The following is a 12952-nucleotide window of genomic DNA, read 5'->3' as shown; positions in this document are numbered from 1 at the left end:
ACCCATCAGTTCAAAATGGGTACCTGGGTGTTAGTCGACTGGTGTGGGTCACATCCTGGGTGTTAGTCGACTGGTGTGGGTCACATCCTGGGTGTTAGTCGACTGGTGTGGGTCACATCCTGGGACAACACTGACCTAATTTGCCAGAAATGCTCTGCATAACAAACTGTTTTCTATATAGTAGTATGTCATTGATGTCAGCTATGGTCTGTATACCTTGTACATGTACTTGTAGTATATAAAGATATTATTATTACATAACCTAACCTAGCCTCTGCCCTAACCTAACCTAATCATTAATATATATATATATATATATATATATATATATATATATATATATATATATATATATATATATATATAAACACTGATCTCTGGCTGAAGGAGACTCGAACCTACGAACCTTAGGACAAGGTACGCAGTGCTTTACCAATCTACCCACACTGGACCAATACCTTGGCGTGTAGCATGCGCTACACGATTGATCCAAGGCAGCCAGCTTTCAGGGAGAAGGCTTACAGCTTTTCATCTCATCCCCTGCATGCATCAGCCTTACTAGAGATATTAACAATGCAAGGAATTCGCAAGAGCAGGCGAAATATACACAAACACTGATCTCTGGCTGAAGGAGACTCGAACCTACGAACCTTGGAACAAGGTACGCAGTGCTATACCAATCTACCCACACTGGACAATACCTTGGCGTGCAGCTTGCGCTACACGTTGATCCAAGGCAGCCAGCTTTCAGGGAGAAGGCTTACAGCTTTTCATCTCATCCCCTGCAAGCTGAATGTAACTGTAATTCACTTGTAATACAAGAACACCTCTGAATCTATTCTTTCCGTCATGTTATTCACATATACCAGAAACAGTACCATACCTAGAATTGACCCTTGAGGATCCCCACTCGTCACAGGCGCCCACTCTGACACTTCGTCACGTTCCATTTTTCGGTGTTTCCTTCCTGTCAAGTATTCTCTGATCCACTGAAGTGCTTTTTCTGTTATTCCTGCCTGCTCATCTAGCTTTTGCACTAATCTCTTGTGTCGAACTGTTTCGAAAACTTTCTTACAGTCCAAGAAAGTGCAGTCTACCCACCCCTCTCTCTCCTGCCTTACTTCTGTCACCTTGTCGTAAAATTCCAGTAGGTTTGTGGCACAGTATTTCCCCTCCCTGAAACTGTTCTGGTTATCGTTTATATGCTCATTCCTTTCCAGGTGCTCCACCAATCTTTTCCTGATAAGCTTCTCCATGACTTTGCATAATATACGTCCCATGACACTGGACTGTAATTTAATCCTACCTACCAATCTCCTTTCTTGAAGTCTGAGACTACATTTGCTGTCTTCCACACCTCAGGTAGTTGCAAAGTGTCGATAGAAGTGTTGAAGATTGTTCATAAAGTCACACACATTGCCTCTGCTCCCTGTCTCAGGACCCACGGAGAGAAGTCCGTTCCCACTGCCTTTGAGGTATCTAGCTCACTCAGCATCCTCTTCACCTCCTCCACAGTTGTGTGTAGTGTGTCCAACACTTGTTAGTGTACCCTTCCATCCCGGTTTGCTTGAGTCCTTTCCGTCTCCACTGAAAATGCTTCCTCAAATCTCGTGTTGAGCTCTTCACAAAGCTCGTGTTAAGCTCTTCGCAAATTTCGTGTTGAGCCCTCCTACCTTCCTCAGCCCAATTACCTGATTCTTGACTATTGTTTTCCTCCTGATGTGGCTGTACAACTGCTTTGGATTAGATTTAGCCTCCCTCCTTACCCATGCATAATCATTTCTGGCTCTTCGGCTAATCTCCATATATTCCTGGGTCTTCTACACTTATTTCATTCTCTAGCGCACTTTGTTTCGGCCTTTCTACACCTTTGAACAAAAGGTTCGTTCTGGTCTTCCTATTGATTCTGCTACCCTTGGGTACGAGTCTCTCCTCCACCTCCCTGCATTTTGTGGTCATGTATTCCATCATTTCATTAACTGTCTTGTTCCACCAGTTCTCTTTCCCACTATACTTCATGCAGAAAATTCTTCATGCCTGTTAGTCCGTTTTTTGTAGTTTGGTTTCTCCCGTCCTACTCGTGCTGCTTCACTCTCCATTTTTAACTCTACAGTGTATTAGAAGCTCACGACCACATAATCACTAGCTCCGAGGGGCCTTCCATATGTTATATTCTCAAGGTCTAAACTACTCAAGGTAAATATGAGGCCCAGTCTTGCTAGTTCATCCTCTTCCCTCTTTCTGGTAGTGTCCGTAACGTGTTGATGCATGAGGTTTTCCATTACCATCTCCATCATCTTAACTCTCCATCTTTCTGGTCCTCCATGTGGCTCTAGGTTTTCCCCAGTCAGTCTCTGTGTAAATAAAAAAAAGGCACAATACCATGACTGGAACGATACACAAATAACCCGCACATAGAAGAGAGAAGCTTACGACGACGTTTCGGTCCGACTTGGACCATTTACAAAGTCACACTAACGAGGAGAGCAGGATGTATATATATGGATATGGGTATGTATTTGTTCCTTCTTTATTTACTTATTTATCTGTTTTGCCCCCCTCGGTGTTCTTGCTCTTACTCTCTGTGGGCAGCAGCTCCCTTGCAGTGCTCCTCTTTCTTAGTATTTGACTGGCTCCTCCTACTTTTACTACCTCCCCACTACTACTTCCTTCCACCTCCACTACTACCACTACTACTACTACTACCACCTCCTGCCTATATATACCCATCCTGCTCTCGTTCTCGTTAGTGTGACTGTAAATGGTCCAAGTCGGACCGAAACGTCGTCGTAAGCTCCTCTCTTCTATGTGCGGGTTATTTGTGAGTCTCTGTGTCATTACCCATATGGGCTCTTCTGGCTACCACAGCTAACTGTGGAAAAAGAAACTTATGGACAGTTCAGGATATTTATTAGAGGAAACGTTTCGCCCCGAGTGGTTTCTTCAGAGTCTGCTAGTGCCTTGGGTCTCCTGACGCGGGTCTTAGTCATATGATGACCAGCAGCTAGAGCATTTGGTCATCTGGCCGAGGCGTTTCGCTGGCTTACCCTAAGTTATTGCCATATTTTTTGACCTGGAGAAGGCATATGACACAACTTGGAGATATAATATTTTGGCCCAAGCCCACTCCCTAGCCCACTTATTTACAAATTATACTTAAAATTATGATTATAGCCAATTTTAACAGCTAACCTAACCATATATTGAAGTGACAGTTGTCCTAGTCGAGAGGGTTCTAGTTAGTGAGAGGGTCATACGTTTCATTATCACTCCGTAATCGGTTCATTTTATCCGAATATTCAACCTCATCTACAATGACGAACAAGTTAGATTTATCAGCTTTCGTGAGACGCATGATCTGATCGTTACTGAGATCTTTGTATGTTCTGATATATTATAGACATCAGGGATCCCAATGGAAATAAGTCATGTATGATAATCATGCATGATAATCTATGTAACTGTATTTATGTATTACTGAATAAACTTACTTACTGACTGACTTAGTTGCGACGCACAAGACGGAGTAATATACCATAAAACACCCATTAGAGATATTAAACTCTTCAAACGTCAGGTAACCATGTTTATCCAACATACAAAAATGACTTGGCTAGGTCTACGTAATTAACAAATCCTGGAGCTGCTTCCTGACCACTACTTAGTTCTCATGTGTAGTTCAGCTACTCTGTGCTATAAGATTATCTAGTTTCCTAGTATGAGTGTGCTCAGTATTCCGCCTCAACGTTCTCAGCTCGCCATAAATATAATCTAGTAGGTAGTTACGCCAGTCTGAGAAAATCTTGTTTAAGAATTCCATCCTGGCGCTTCTCATTCTGATGAAAACCATTTTTTTTCATGTCACACTATTTCAGTATTATTAGTAAACATTAAACTGTGCAGTTGGTTGAGCGGTGTTGTAACTTGTAGTTGGGATCTTGGTAAAATCTGTTCACTTGGGCATTTACATATAAATACTAACTTAACACGGGTTCCTAAATATAAATTCAGGGCAAAAAAAAAAAAAACCAGTTGACGTTTAAGAGTAATAGTAATACATTATTTCAGCATAACACAATATATGTACAAAGGTGAATAACATTTGGGTGAATATACGAAGAGCTCCTATATATGCAGAGCATTACGGGCAAACTAAGTGGCTTCATGGGATTTAAGAAATAAGCATTTGTAGAAGGTAACAGCATATCCTCCCACCTGTCCTGCACGTTTCGCTCGTTGGAGATCCCACCCGTCCGTGCCGCCGTGCACAGAGAATTCCAGGTTTACCATCCCAGTGAGCGGGTATATTTATTATTATTATTAAAGATTAGCCGGTATTCTCCCGGCCCGGGCCTTTTCCAAGTGGTGGCCCGGCCTTGGCTCCCTCTTTAGGGAGTGTCTGAGACCTAAGTCTCCCATGGGAGGAGGCACAAGTACCTCCTCATCTTTGGGACTAACTGTCCCCAGGCCTAGCCACAAGCTAGGCCTCTCTGGTCTGCCATCCCCGCCCCAAGGGGGCAAATGGGAATGACAGTCTTATGAGCTAAAGGCTCGGACTCAGGCACCTACCCTACCCTAGAAGGGTTAGGCATGGTATCGATGATGGGCGGGTATAAGTAATAGTAGTATACCCCTGTTGTTTCATTTTCTCTGGTTATGTTTTCAGGGTACTCTGTGTTAGATAACACACAGCAGTAGTGAGCCTATTCGTATACAGCTGCATGAATACGGTCACATAAGTTAAGGGATTGCAACTACCATACATGTATTTTCTCGTTATTTATGACTGATAAAAACACAATTCGTTTTAAGGCCTAACTCGCCAGTTTGGATATTAGACCATCGGTTACAATGTGATCTCCTGTGATGTGGTCGATATAAGACTTGCAAAATTGGGGCAAATTTTCGATGATCACTACGTGAAATTCGTTGATAACTGCAGTTTCTGTGGGAAAGCTTGGAGAGGCAGGAGACTGGACTACGGGAGCATCCTTCCATGTCTCAGTGATCCATTCATACCTAAATAACAAAAAAGGCACAATACCGTGACTGGAAAAATACACAAATAACCCGCACATAGAAGAGAGAAGCTTACGACGACGTTTCGGTCTGACTTGGACCATTTACAAAGTCACACTAACAAAAAGGAGAAAAGGAGGGAATATATATAGGCCAGCAGACAGGGACGGGAGCAAGACTTTGTAAATGGTCCAAGTCGGACCGAAACGTTGTCGTAAGGTCCTCTCTTCTATGTATATGTTATTTTTCTAACATTCATACCTGTCCGTACATACCTCTCCAAAACTCATCGTGCTTTGAAATGTGTAGATAAAACGACCTTACCGGTAATTTCGAAGTCAAACTAATGAGCATCGATGAAAGGGGAACTATTTATTGACCTGTTTAATTATCACATTTTTCCTGAAGTCACGTTTTACTTCCACAGGAAGAACCTTGCATTCAACGTTCTCTTCACTCTTGATAATACCCGTACGCATCCAGAAGCTCTGCTGGGTGTGCACCCACATGCAAAAGTTGTATTTTTACCTCCAAATACGTCTTTAATACAACCACTGGATCGTGGAGTTATTAGGCTCTTCAAGTGTAACTACACACGAAAAGTGACGAAAGTGACAGGAAAACTTGTAGCATCGATGGAACACTAACTCTGACCTGACGTACCAAACTTTTGCCATAAATTTAACATTGCAGATGCCATCAGCTATGTTAGCAGTGTATGGAATGAAATACCCCAATCAACATTAAATGCAGCCTGGGGGAAGTTGTGGCCTTGTGTGGTGAGAATACTTCCACAGGTTTTCCCTCGCTCGAGCGTCACGTGCAGGAAATATTTCAGCTGGCAAGGAGATCACCAGGTGATGGCTTGGAAGACATGCAGGAAGGTGATGTGAATGAACCCTTAGAAATGTTGCCAGAGTTGAATGCACAGACACATGGAAGGCAGATATTAGAGGAAGATAAAGAAGAACAGTTAACATTGCAACAGTTACGTGAGCAGTTCCATGTTGCTGCTAAATTAACAAACTTTATCACTTAAGAGGACCCCGACAAATCTAGAAACACTGCTCTGAAGTAGGATCTAGAGTAGCTGATGATCATTACCGTCAACTGTATAATGTACTACAGGGTAAAAGAGACGAGAGGCGAATTACAGAATTTCTCACTTCTACAGTAAAGCCAGCAGCGCTGTGTAGCCCTTGTGGCTTAGCGCTTCTTTTTGATTATAATAATAATACAGTAAGGCCATCGACTTCAGTGCAAGAACCTCAACCATGTACCTCAACCCACTAAGGCCAAAGAATCACTCCACACTCTTCAGAATCATCAGCATACATCAGCAACCATAATTTAGAGTAAGAAATATTATATATGTAACATTTCTAGCCTTATGCAGTGCATTTAACATAACACATCTCGACAACCAGCTACAATTATATTATCCATTTTATTTGTTCAAAATTTGGAGATCTAAAAAAAGAGTTATTTACCATTTTTGGGGCCCAAGGAAGGTAGCCTAACTTTCATGTTCTTCAGTTAGTTTTAGATGTTGTTTTGTTTAAGACGCCATTTTCAAGAATACAGCTGTCGTCTTAACTGATGTCATGGTCTGAAAAGTGGCAGATGCAGTTCAGTGTGGACAATAGTAAAGTCCTAGTCCTTGGGAGCGAAAATAACCCTTGTATTTATGAACTAGGTGATATAGAGCTTGATCATAGAATGCGAAAAAAAAGCTTGGGAGTCACGGTAAGTAGAAATCTGAAGCCAAGACAACAGTACCTAAGTGTGCGCAATAAGTCAAACAGATTACTTGGATTTGTATTAAAAAGTGTACGTAACATGGGTCCATAAGTAAGGCCTCATTTAAATTATACAGGTCAGTTTCGGTCGCTTTACTATAGAATGGAAACAAATGCATTAGAGAACATTCAGAGAAGGATGACAAAAATAATTCACTATACAAGGAATCTCCCATATGAAGATAGACTGAGAACCTTGAACTGTGGATCTCTTTGAGAGACGTAGAATGAGAGGAGATATCACTGAAGCTTATAAGTGGATGATGGGCATAAACTAAGGCGATATAAATAAAATACTGAGGATATCGAATCAAGTAAGAACCATAAATAATGGATTTAAGTGAGATTAATTTAGATTTAGAATGGACAAAGGTAACTACTGGTTTCTAAACAGACTTGTCGATGCGTGGAACAATCTTTCGAGTAGGGTAATGGAAGCTAAGATATAGGTAGCTTTTAAAAGAAATTAGACAAATATATGAGTGAGAAGAGCTAAGACTGATTAGTACCTGAGGCATTTAAGCAAATTCTTGAGTACCTTTACCTTTGAGAATGTTGGATAACTGGGTGGGTGGATATGACTGGTTTAGAGAAGGACTTGCCTGGTATGACCAGTAGACCTACTGTAGTGTTCTTCAATATATATATATATATATATACATATATAAATATATATATATATATATATATATATATATATATATATATATATATATATATATATATATATATATATATATATATATATATATATATATATATATATATATATATATATACCTCTAGAACTGTCCTGGGGACCCTCATCCTCAGAGAAATAAACTTGCTTCAGGGAAAACTCAAGGTTCTCCCTGAAGCTGTTTGAGAATTTTCTCCTACCACCCCCTATATTTAATATGTATTTTATTTAAAGACAAAATACATTGACAAAACATTCACAAAGATACAATAGAAAGTAAAACAACATAGGTAACTCAGCTACAACTTCAATACTTCGTCCAGCTCCCCAGCGGTGGGCCGCGTGCCAAGAATGCTGCAGGCATTCCCTCTCTGGATCGCAACACTGAGTCTCTGAAAGAGGAAGCTGGTCGGCCTGTGGTCCTTGGTTTCTATGATGAGCTTTTCACCCAGCTCTTTGAGGAACTTTAGAGCACACTTGCCCCATGCTCCAAGGGTCTTCGACCCTATTGGGATGAAGTTATAGCAAGGGGGAAGGTCTTCATATTTGCGGATCTTCTGGGTCTCCCTGTGGCTGGCAGCTCCACCCCCTTCCACTACGGAGTATGGCAAGTAGGTGTCTGCCAATGTGGCAGCACAGGTGTAATCCCAGGCAATCTGCTTTCCATCCTTCCAGGGTAGCATAGTGGCTCCATCAGGATGCTTTTGATTTCCGTCAGATCTCTGCACTTGGGGTTCCCGTTGAGCTGGGCGTTAACGGGCTGTGGCGAGGCTTCTCTTTACGATGTCACTGACCTCCTCATGTCTGGTATACTTCCCTTCTGCTGTGTGACACACGAGACCATGAAGTCCGAATTTATCAGTTGTCGCCCTGCCGCAAATACACCTATGTTCGGTGAGGACCGGGGCGGCTAGGCGAAGAGCAACACCAATCCGAATGGCCTGTGGGTCTAGTCGAGTGCCCAAGGAGGAATTGGGAACAGCTAACAGGAAATCTCCTGAGTGTGGTGCCTTCACTGCCAGGAGACGAGCTTTGTCCTTTCCTGAGGCGTTGGAGAGCACTGTGTTGGTGATTTTTTCCATGATCGGTTTGTCCCAGTGGGACTGTTTGTGTTCTTTGGGAGGAGCTGGTCTACTGGAGGAATCTGTAAGGGTGTCCCACCGAATCGCTGCTTCAGTAAACCTGGGGTCTTGAGCTCCTACCACGTCTCTCAAGCGTTAAGGAACAATCTTCTTGACTAATACACTGGAAGCCAAACACGAAGACAGAAAAGCAGGTAAAGCAACATGCGGTGCTTTGCGCACCCCTATACATCCCAGTCGCACTGGGAGGGTTGCCTGATCCCATTGCTGATCCTCCATATATATATATATATATATATATATATATATATATATATATATATATATATATATATATATATATATATATATATGCAAGGAATTCGCGAGAGCAGGCAAACACTGATCTCTGGCTGAAGGAGACTCGCACCTACGAACTTTAGAACAAGGTACGCAGTGCTTTACCAATCTACCCACACTGGACCAATACCTTGGAGTCCAGCTTGCGCTAGACTTTGATCCAAGGCAGCCAGCTTTCAGGGAGAAGGCTTACAGCTTTTCATCTCATCTCCTGCATGCATCAGCCTTACTAGAGATTTTACCAATGCAAGGAATTCGCGAGAGCAGGTCCAATGTGGTGAGTTCGGTATAGCACTGCGTACCTTGTTCTAAGGTTCGTAGGTTCGAGTCTCCTTCAGCCAGAGATCAGTGTATATACACACACACACACACACATATATATATATATATATATATATATATATATATATATATATATATATATATATATATATATATATATATATATATATACTTACTTGACCTTTATACTCCACGGTGAACAGCATTTAGTACCTTCCTCTAGTCTAAGCTGTGATGGAAGAGTTAAATATTCTAGTACTGGAATTTTAAGTTTTGTCTCAATAAATGCCAGTTAGTATTGTAATAAACTACTGTTTAATATCTTCATTGTTTGAAATAATATTTGGAGAGTCAGTAAGCCATTTGGTTGGTGCAAGATGACACCAGTCATGGAATGTGCTCGTTGATCCTCACTCATAATTTATCTTTATATCAACAATGTATCTCTTAAACCTTTTGTACCATATTAGGTAATAAAATATACCTATTGGTAAAAAAGAATGAAAAGATGGGGTGGTAGGGGAAGTGGAATATTTAAACTGCTTCTGAAAGAAATCCAAATATTCTTCCTTGAAGCCTTTATATTACTATTTATATATTTTTTAATATTTCTGACTCGATTTCCTCTCAGCTTACAATCTCGCCCAAGTAAAACGAAAAAAAAAGAGAAAACAATACAACAGCAGTAAAAATAGCCCCTCCCTGTCTCCCCCCCCCCCTCCCGGCCGGAATCCCGGGGTAAGGGGGGAAAGGGGTCATGTTTACAAATCATTTCCAGAAAATAAAAAAAAATAAAAACACAGCGGTTAGGCAAACACCAACAACGAAAACCTTTTTTCCTGTTCATTAAATCAGTCTAGACGGTCCGGTTCACCCCCAACCAACTCTGCCATGTAAATGTTGATATTTTGTAAAAAAAATCTCAGTAAAGTTTGTGTAATAGGAAGTATTCTAGAATACTGATGGTGTGAGGTAAGAGAGAGTGATTACGGAGTATTGCAGTTAAAGATGAACAGGTTAGTGTGTGTACCTGTGTAAAGTACGGAAAGTTTGTGGGTTATGGTGATATCTTGAAAGAAACACTGGGATATATCAACACAGCCACCCACCTGGAGACTAACAATGCCCAGCGGTGATTAACGTGAGTGATGCCAACATTATCTACAGAACCACTTCAATGTTTTCGTGTGTGTGTGTGTGTGTGTGTGTGTGTGTGTGTGTGTGTGTGTGTGTGTGTGTGTGTGTGTGTACTCACCTAGTTGTAATCACCTAGTTGAGGTTGCGGGGGTCGAGTCCGAGCTCCTGGCCCCGCCTCTTCACTGATCGCTACTAGGTCACTCTCCCTGAACCGTGAGCTTTATCATACCTCTGCTTAAAGCTACGTATGGATCCTGCCTCCACTACATCGCTTCCTAAACTATTCCACTTACTGACTACTCTGTGACTGAAGAAATACTTCCTAACATCCCTGTGATTCATCTGTGTCTGCAACTTCCAACTGTGTCCCCTTGTTACTGTGTCCAATCTCTGGAACATCCTGTCTTTGTCCACCTTGTCAATTCCTCTCAGTATTTTGTATGTCGTTATCATGTCCCCCCTATCTCTCCTGTCCTCCAGTGTCGTCAGGTTGATTTCCCTTAACCTCTCCTCGTAGGACATACCTCTTAGCTCTGGGACTAGTCTTGTTGCAAACCTTTGCACTTTCTCTAGTTTCTTTACGTGCATGGCTAGGTATGGGTTCCAAACTGTTGCCGCATACTCCAATATGGGCCTAACGTACACGGTGTACAGGGTCCTGAATGATTCCTTATTAAGATGTCAGAATGCTGTTCTGAGGTTTGCTAGGCGCCCATATGCTGCAGCAGTTATTTGGTTGATGTGCGCTTCAGGAGATGTGCCTGGTGTTATACTCACCCCAAGATCTTTTTCCTTGAGTGAGGTTTGTAGTCTCTGGCCCCCTAGACTGTACTCCGTCTGCGGTCTTCTTTGCCCTTCCCCAATCTTCATGACTTTGCACTTGGTGGGATTGAACTCCAGGAGCCATTTGCTGGACCAGGTCTGCAGCCTGTCCAGATCCCTTTGTAGTTCTGCCTGGTCTTCGATCGAGTGAATTCTTCTCATCAACTTCACGTCATCTGCAAACAGGGACACCTCAGAGTCTATTCCTTCCGTCATGTCGTTCACAAATACCAGAAACAGCACTGGTCCTAGGACTGACCGCTGTGGGACCCCGCTGGTCACAGGTGCCCACTCTGACACCTCGCCACGTACCATGACTCCCTGCTGTCTTCCTGACAAGTATTCCCTGATCCATTGTAGTGCCTTCCCTGTTATCCCTGCTTTGTCCTCCAGTTTTTGCACCAATCTCTTGTGAGGAACTGTGTCAAACGCCTTCTTGCAGTCCAAGAATATGCAATCAACCCACCCCTCTCTCTCTTGTCTTACTGCTGTCACCATGTCATAGAACTCTAGTTGGTTTGTGACACAGGATTTCCCGTCCCTGAAACCATGTTGGCTGCTGTTGATGAGATCATTCCTTTCTTGGTGTTCCACCACTCTTCTCCTGATAATCTTCTCCATGATTTTGCATGCTATACATGTCAGTGACAGTGGACTGTAGTTTAATGCTTCATGTCTGTCTCCTTTTTTAAAGACTGGGACTACATTTGCTGTCTTCCATGCCAAAGGCAATCTCCCTGTTTCGATAGATGTATTGAATATTGTTGTTAGGGGTACACATAGCGCCTCTGCTCCCTCTCTCAATACCCATGGGGAGATGTTATCTGGCCCCATTGCCTTTGAGGTATCTAGCTCACTCAGAAGCCTCTTCACTTCTTCCTCGGTTGTGTGCACTGTGTCCAGCACATGGTGGTGTACCCCACCTCTCCGTCTTTCTGGAGCCCCTTATGTCTCCTATGTGAACACTTCTTTGAATCTCTTGTTGAGTTCCTCACATACTTCACGGTCATTTCTTGTTGTCTCCCCTCCTTCCTTCCTTAGCCTGTGTGTGTGTGTGTGTGTGTGTGTGTGTGTGTGTGTGTACTCACCTATTTGCACTCACCTATTTGTGGTTGCAGGGGTCGAGTCACAGCTCCTGGCCCCGCCTCTTCGCTGATTGCTACTAGGTCCTCTCTCTCCCTGCCCCATGAGCTCTATCATAACTCGCCTTAAAACTATGTATGGTTCCCGTCTCCACTACGTCACTTTCTAGGCTATTCCACGGCCTGACTACTCTATGACTGAAGAAATACTTCCTAACATCCCTTTGATTCATCTGAGTCTTCAACTTCCAATTGTGACCTCTTGTGTCTGTGTCCCTTCTCTAGAACATCCCGTCTTTGTCCACCTTGTCTATTCCGTGCAATATTTTATATGTCGTTATCATGTCTACCCTGACCCTCCTGTCCTCCAGTTTCGTCAGGCCGATTTCCCTCAACCTTCCTTCGTAGGACAATCCCCGTAGCTCTGGGACTAGTCTTGTTGCAAACCTTTGCACTTTCTCTAATTTCTTGACGTGCTTGACTAGGTGTGGATTCCAAACTGGTGCTGCATACTCCAGTATGGGCCTGACGTAAATGGTATACAGAGTCTTAAACGAATCCTTACTGAGGTATCGGAACGCTATCCGTAGGTTTGCCAGGCGCCCGTATGCTGCAGCAGTTATCTGATTGATGTGCGCCTCAGGAGATATCCTCGGTGTTATGCTCACCCCCAGATCTTTTTCCTTGAGTGAAGTTTGCAGTCCTTGGCCA

Source organism: Cherax quadricarinatus, chromosome 87 (assembly GCF_038502225.1).
Source record: "Cherax quadricarinatus isolate ZL_2023a chromosome 87, ASM3850222v1, whole genome shotgun sequence".
Lineage (NCBI taxonomy): Eukaryota > Metazoa > Arthropoda > Malacostraca > Decapoda > Parastacidae > Cherax > Cherax quadricarinatus.
Note: the sequence above shows the minus strand (reverse complement) of the source record.